Source organism: Pteronotus mesoamericanus, unplaced genomic scaffold (assembly GCF_021234165.1).
Source record: "Pteronotus mesoamericanus isolate MK-2021 breed Mesoamerican mustached bat unplaced genomic scaffold, CSHL_Meso_final scaffold_128, whole genome shotgun sequence".
NCBI lineage: Eukaryota > Metazoa > Chordata > Mammalia > Chiroptera > Mormoopidae > Pteronotus > Pteronotus mesoamericanus.
The window spans coordinates 643,173-651,613 of NW_026555305.1; positions in this window are offsets into that span (position 1 = coordinate 643,173).

An 8,441-nucleotide genomic window follows, 5' to 3' on the forward strand; every position below is an offset into this window, starting at 1 on the left:
CAAGTGCTTCCAAGTGCCAATCACAAACACCATACCTTCTGTTTTTCAGAGAAGGGCTCAGGGCATTCTCCACTAAAGGGAATTGCCACCCCTTTCTCCTGGAAGACCAAGAGTGTCCAGAATGAATCACTTCTTCATCCATGGTGGCTGGGGTGACTCTGCAGGATGGGGTACCCCCTAACCTCCCCACATGCCATTCACCAGCACGAGAGCCACTGTCAGCCCATCCTGTCATGGCTGGATTCATGTCCCTCTTGTGATACACAGAGGACTCTTACACTTCCCTCCCAGGTGAGCAGTTGCATGGAATATTGATGATGCAACTCCTAAGATAAAACAGAAGTGGTATATAACCAGCACTGTAGTAGAACTACTCAGCATGAATGGACCAAAGGAAAAAAATCTATGTGGGTAGGACCAGCAGGATGGCAGAATAAAAAATACAAATATTTAACCCCTTTCCAGAATAATTAGACAGTTTTCTATGATAAAATCAGCCCTAAGGAAAAAAGGGAAATAATTAGGGGACAGATTTTTCCAAAGAGCCATAATGTGGAGCATAAAACAAAAAATGGCACAGAAAGAACTGCAGGGGAGACTGGCTTAGCAAAGATGCTTACACACCAAAGAGAAGGGTGAGAGCTTCCCTCCAAGCCTCTGAACTTGTGCTGCAGTGGACTCTAGTGGTCTGGTTCATAGATGACCATGGCAACTGTTGTCTCTGAGAACTTCAAGATTCTCAGTTATGTCTGCAAACTGCCCGCAGATTTCATCTCAACAGAACCTGTAGTTTGTCACCAAGGATATCAAGAGGAATCCCCTTGGCCACAACATCTCTCATGAAGGAATAGTATCATATATGCCCAGAAATCTTTTGCCACCAGGACGTCAATAGATATGTGGAAAACGGCTCCCCTGGCTATGGAGCACCCTTAGCCTTCACTACTCTGACCTCAGCTCATGTGGCAGCCAGAGGAATGCGAAGTGAAACTTGTCTTCTCCCCAAACACAACACATCAGCTATTAACACTCATACCCACATGCAGATGAAACTTCATCTAGCCCTGGCTTGTGTGGCTCACTAGGTTGACTACTGGCCTGCTCTCAGAAAGTTTGCCTGTTGGAATTCAGGTCCCCCGCACAGGCCTGGATTTCAGGCCAGGACCCCAGTTGGGGGCTCGCCAGAGGCAACCAATCGATGTTATTCTGGTACATTGAAGCTTCTCTCCCTCTCCTTCCTCCTCCCTTCCCCTGTTGGTAAATAATATTATAAATCGTTAATATAAAAACTAATTCTTATTGTAACTATTTCATAAAATTCTCAGTCTTCAACAATAGAACAAAAAGAAATACAAAAACAATCAGAAAAGCAAGATCACAATTTTGGACTGAATTCACAATAAATGGAGGAATACACGCTGTTAGGAGAAATGCAAATAATTGTTTTTCAACAACTCAGTGAGATACAACAAATACACATGGAACTCAACATAATGAACAAACAAATACAGTCACCAAATACGAGGATCAGAGAGTTAGAAATAAAACAAAACAAAACAAAAATTCTGGACTTGAGAAGAAAATTATGAATAAAATGAAAACTGTGAATAGACTTTCAAAAGTAGACAAGATCAAGGAGTAAAATGGATTGGTCATCTTAGAGGCAGGCTATATGAAGTCTACTAGACTACAGAAAAGAGAATCCTTAAATACAAAATATTTTATCCAGCTTGGCTGGGTGGATTAGCTGCTTGGGTAGCTTTCCAGAGCAGCACCAAAAGGTTGAAAGTTCGATATGGCCCCAGACGGAGACACAAAAGAGGCAACCAATTGATGCTTTTCTGTTATATTGATGTTTCTCTCTCTCTCTCTCTCTCTGTCTCTCTCTCTCTCTCTCTCTCTCTCTCTGGCTCTCTATCCCTTCCTCTCTAAGTCAGTAAACATATGCTTGGATGAAGATTAAAAATAAATATACATATGACAATATGATCAACAGGAATATAAAAAATACTCTTCCACACTAATCATTGTGAAATCTATTAGGTTTCTGGCAACATTACTGACCTTAAATCTTTCTCTATGAAGGTTCAGTATAGCAGGTATTGGGGCAGCAGGGAGAGAAGGGGGCAGTGCCAACAAAACACCCTGCCAATCCTGATATCTATCCAGACACCTGGGAAAGCAAACTGTACCTACAGTCTACATGTGGGGACAGAGCAACCACTAAGGAATGAATGGCACAGGAAATACAAAACCTAGTCCAAGTTACTGGTAAGTGTAAAGGTCATTATTTTTTAAAGTGAGTTAGTTTGCCTTCGCTGGTGTGGCTCAGTAGACTGAGTGCCGGCCTGTGAACCAGAGGGTCGCTGGTTTGATTCCCAGCCAGGGCACATGCCTGGGTTGTGGGCCAGGTCCCCAGGTGGGTGCCGCGACCTGTGTGCAGTGGTGGTCCCTGAGTGGGAGCAACAGGAGATTGAGAAAGGACAACACAACACAAAGACACAACACAAGACAATTTAGAGAAAAGCAGGGGCCAGGTGGGACATTGTCCTCTGATGGAGAGACAATGACAACCACCACAGTCTCCACGTTTATTTTATAGGGGTTGGCTGGATAAAGCTCAAGGGAGTTTTGAAGACCTAGGGGAATGCTGTGGGCATGGATTGTCCTGTTCCCAGGCTACCTACATGATAAAACTTTCTTCTGCAGAGGTTGCAGTCATCTTCAGTGGAGCTTGCAGGTATCTACTCTCTTCTCAACCCCCTGCCCCCTGCCCCCAGGCTCGGGCTGTTGCCAGTTGCCAGCTTGCTCTGCTTTGCAGATAACAAGCGGTCAAGCTTGGCTTTACCAAGTGCTTAAGCTGGCTTTTGACGTCAGGCTTCACCGGCCTCCACCGTTGGGGGCATGCTAGAACAACCACACATTGATGTTTCTCTCCCTCTCTTTCTCTCTCCTTCCCCTCCGTATAAAAATAAATAAATAAAATCTTCTAAAAAACCCTGAGAGTTAATTTATTAAAGTTGAGGCAAAGAGACAAAAACAAGCACCCCCGGAGACAGGATCTGGGATGAGTCCAATGCCAGCTGCTGCTGTCCATTGCTTCCTGGGTTCAAGTCTGGTTGGGACCCTTAGAGGTTATAATAGAAGAATCAAACTCAACCCTGAAGAAAGGGGGTGCATGATGCCAAAGGTGAGCACGCAGGGAGAATCACTGTCTTACCCAGTGAGGATATGAGAGCAAAGTTCTCCAGCACAGAGGTACAGGAGTCTTTGAATCTAATTGAGCAGGCGCCATTCTGCCCTGGAGAAATACACGGCGACATCCTCAAAGGTCACAACAATCTGTCAGAGACAATACAAATGAATCTGGAATAGTCTGTCTGAGACCTACGCCACCCAATCCTATTCAAAACAAAGCTTACCCAAACTCAACACCATCCAGGACCCCCAGGTCAGAAAAGACACAAGCCCTGCTGCCTGCTGTTTCATCACAGTCTCATTACTCACATCACCCTCAGCAAGAGCAGCAGAGGTGGGATGTGCAGCAGAAGAGTAGCATCTATGCTCAGGCGAAGCCTGCGGGTCTCCAACCCTCCTGCCCAGCAATTCCACTGAGTTTCCCAGATCATGCCTCCCAGACACAGCCAAACATGGGCTCATGCTTCACTCTTAAATCCTAGCACCAATTACACAGGACTATGAGCTCCCACTTCCTCTTGCTGTGCACACACTGTGTGATCTCTTCCTCCTTCACAGCTTCACACCCAGGTTCACTCGCTCAGCTCTGCCATCTCCAGCTCTACACCACAGGCATCTCTCTGAAATCACCCGTGAGCTTAACATATGGATTCCAGAGGGTGCTCAGATACGTCAGAACAATCTAGTACAGCTGAGACAGAACTTAGGGGAAAACCCTGGCAAGTAGAAGGAGGATGTAGGAGGCCACACCCTCTCACCTGAGCCCCTCTCCCTCTGGGCGCCACAAAAGGGAAATAGTTAATGGCAGGAAGCCCTTCGGGCAATTGGAGAAATGAAAACTACAAGGACCCATCCCAACCAGGAGTCTCACTCGAAATTTGGGGCCAAAAAGCTTTGAGACAAAGCCCCCACCCTTGAAAACAGGTAAAACCCCAAGAACTATCTCACCACTCGCTCCTGTCTCTCCCGTGGCCCCACGTCCACTCGGAGGCACTCGTTTTGTTTCCTTCACAGTGGCGCCCACAGTGGCCTCTATTTTCTTTTCTCTCTTTTTAATACCTGAATAAAACTTGCTTTAGTCTCACACCGATTTGTCCTTCAAACCTTCCTGGGCCAGTCAAGGGCCTCAAGGTTGTCTGACACGGGCAAGTTTTAGGAACCTGCCGGGGCAGGAGCAGCCGCCGGTGTGTTGGAGGTTCAGTAACAAAACCGCAGTCGGCCCCTCACCATCTCCATGCTCCGGTCACACCATTTGTCACCCACGAGAGTGATCAGCCCAGACGTAGGGCCTGGGCTGCAGGACGTGCCGGGCGCCCCGCACCTGGACAGCAGGGCTCCTGGGGCTGAGGGGGGAGGGCCCGGGGACACGCACTCACCTCAACTCGACGCCTCAGCAAGGCCTCCGCCATCGGACTCTGTGAGGAGCTGAGCGGGAACAGCAGGCAAGAAGGGTGACCCTGCTATTGGGGTCCCTGACCTAGCTCTATGGCTGGTCATCCGAGCAGCCTCGCAGGGCCTCACACCTGCTGTGGGGACCACAACTCTGGCGCCTGCTCCACTCTATTTTCTACTCAGTCACCCTGACCAGCTAATAACAAAAGTGAGAGAACAGGAAATGCCAGCCACAAGGAGCCACACAAGCACCACCCTACAATAGTGCACAACTGGAAATGCTCTTTGGAGTTTATTGGCTTACTGTCCTGCTATTCCATGTCTGCCTTCTGGCTAACGGAGGTCTTACGCTCAAGGCTGTCCTCCTGTACTATGCCAGGTGACCCCAGGAGTGGCTGTGAGGATTTACACCCCCAAAATACACTGAGAATAATAAGTGCGCTGTATCGCCTCTCAGTGAACATCTTTTCTCAGGCGAGGAAGTCTCTGGTATGCCCACAAAGCCTTTGATTCAGGGCGTATGACATGAGGCTCCTTCAGGCCGAATGTGGTTGGGGGACGTTGCTCTAGTCCCTAATGCTATCTCTCCTGCATCAGTAGGATCCACACTGCAAATTAAAGGTAGTAAGTAATACACTAATACTTAAGTGCATCTGTGCCTGATGCAGCCAGAAGTCTTAGCCCTGCCTGGGCAGCACTGTGACTAGACTTCCCACTGATTTGGTCAGATGCCTCTGATTTAAATTATACATATTTTTTGTTAACAATGGAGTACATGTTGAAGACCTTAAAACATGCAGTTACTGGAATTCAGCCCAAAAATTGCATGTAAATTCCAGACCAACCAAGAATATCCTAATAAATCTAGTCACACTAATTTGTTTGATCCCTAGTGCATATTGTAGTGTATGAACTATGCAGTGGCACTAGCTTTAAAATGAAAATATACTGAATGTAATTTAAAAATTCTATAAGCCTTTGTTGAGTTGCATGCCATCATTTTGCAGGCAGAGAGTCTTATATTCCTGTTGATGAAAATGCACTATCTCTGAAGCTCCATAAAGCACATCTCAATAAAGGGGGGTATGCCCGATGGGAAGAATCTGTGAAATTTTACTAGATTAACAACCTAATTACCCCATCATACAGATGTCATATATGTCACAAGAATACAGGAAAAACCTTTGAAAATAAAATAAGATGCATAGTATAAACCTAAATGGGAGTCCATTTATTTGTAATTTAAACATCAATAAAGTAAAATTAATTGTAGAAAAACAGGTAGAAATAAATTCTAACAAAGTTATGGTATTTTTATTAGTGTGAAAACGGTACTGTAGTTCTCATAATGAAAGAGAACTTGTGAGTTACAGACAGTTAAGGATTTAGAGGTGAGATGATGATAACTATGGCATTTTCAAAGCAATAAGATGAGGAACAAATTCAGGAATTATATTTAGTGAGACACCAAAACACACTTGAAAAACCTGTCAATGAACTGTGGTAAAATTCAAAAAGCAACACAATCAGGCTCATAAAGAAACTTCAAGCTAAAGGATGGGGATGATGTTAGAGTTCAATAAGAAGACTTTGAACTGAGCCTGCAAATGAACTGACATTTCATCTGCTTTGGGGACCATAGCTGTGCAACGGTATTATTCTCTTTAACAGGACCTATGCCTAATTTTTCTCATGTAGACAGAGTATTAAAAAGTGTAATTGCATCTCTCCAATAGCTGGAAAACAGTTTGACTTATGACTAAGTGATGAAAATGCAATGACATCACAATAATCCTCTGAAGTCCCAGGTCACTAAGAAGGGCTGCTCAGGGCTGCTTGCTTGCTCTGTGGAAAACTGAAAATCAGTAATACTTAGAACACCTTAAGAGATTCAGCACTAATCCAAAACATTCTATTGACAGCAGTGAGGAGGGAACAAGGGGCAAAGGGTTGATTTTCAGAATGTCCGCCCATGTCACCTGGTGCCTTTAAATGAATTATATTGTCTAAGAAAATGCTGTGGAAGCACATTGCAAATATCGCCAAGGATGCTCCGGACTCACCCTCGTCTCTGAAAAAGCCGCTGAGCCATAACAATGCTAATTGAGAATTGGAGACATTTACTCAATCTGATTTGGCCCATTGACCGTTCTCTGGTGCAGTCAGGAGTAAGAATCTCAGTTGTGGCCAGAGTATTCTGGGCAGCGGAAGGAGGGCTTGTGTGGAGAAGAACTATGCTCCTACGGAAGTTCTTTAGTGTAGACACAGGGAGACTGGAAAGAAGGATCTGGTTGCTGATCATGGTCAGGGCTGCAGGGAATAGATGGTGAGCACCACTGCCCCCTGCAGGCAGTCCTGACACAGTATAGGATCAAGTGGGCGCTGAGTTTCCTGCATGCAAAAGAGAGGAATTCTCCACAAAGGAGATAACAATACTATAGTCTCAAGCGTCACTTCTTTTTTTTTTTTTTTTTAAGATTTTATTTATTTATTTTTAGAGAAAGGTGAAGGGAGGTACAAAGAGAGGGAGAGAAATATCAGTGTGCGAGAGATACATCAGTCATCAGTTGCTTCTCGCATGCTCCCAACCAAGGACCTGGTCTGCAACCCAGGCATGTGCCCTGACTGTGAATTGAACCAGCAACCTTTCAGTTTGCAAGCTGGCAATCAGTCCACTGAGCCACACCAGCCAGAGTTCCAGCATCACTTCTGAATATATCCCAGGTATCACATCTAACTGTCCTCAGCACTGCAGAGTGAATGTCAGTGACATGTAGCAAAAGCACTTGAAGGAGAATCCTGAAGCACTGCATTCATCACAGTGAATAAAATTAAAGCCAGTCACGCAAAAGTGACGTGCAGAAAGACCTGGGCCAGAATCACTGTTCTCCTTAGTGCCGAGCTATGTGTTTTGATCAAAATGAAATTAGACAAAATGCACGCCCTGGCTGGTGTGACTCAGTGGATTGATTGCCAGCTTGCAAACTGAAAGGTCGCTGGTTCAAAGAGAAGGGTTGTTGCCAATTCAATTCCCAGTCAGGGTACATGCTTGGGTTACAGGCCATGTCCCCAGTTGGGGGCATGCGAGAGGCAACCAAGTGATGAATCTCTCACATATCGAACAATGTTTCTCTCCCTCTCTCTCTCTCTCCCTCCCTTCCCCTCGTTCTAAGAGTAGATAAATAAATAATTTTTTAAGATTCAGCTAACGCTCAATGTAGTTTTTTTGGAGAAACATTGAAAATGACAGTGTTCTCATGAAGACTGTGAGGGCGATGTTAAGCACTCTAAGATATCAGAAAAGTATGAAAAATTTATGATAATTGCAACAATAAAAACAGCAGTAACAACTGAGTTTCTCATTTCCCTGGTGTTTGCTGTTCTGCCTTACACCAAGTACTCAATATGCCATGGAAGCGATGTCCCCAGCTCTGGAGCCCGACTCAGGAGTTTGAATCCATCCACTTTAATCTGACTTTTGTCTGCTTTGTGACCTCGGAAAAACTCCTTTCTATTCCTGATTCTCAATCCCGAGAAATGCAGTCATAGTTACTAATCCAGAGTGTGCAGTTGAATTAAAAAGAAACTAATCAAATAGGAAAACCTGGAATACTAGCATGCATAAGTGTTTACTGAATTCTGTTACCCTTATTGACCCTCACAAGGGCCATGGTTAGTGCCTTCATTAATTTCATACCAGTCAGTGAAATGAGTTTTGGGGAGATTTACTGTCACCAAGAGATGCCCTAGTGGGGGATCCACTCTGAGACCTAGGAGACCTGAAGCCACCTCCTCCATGTTGTGAAGTCTGCGTGGACAGAAGCAAATATGGGGAATCTGATAAGTTCCAT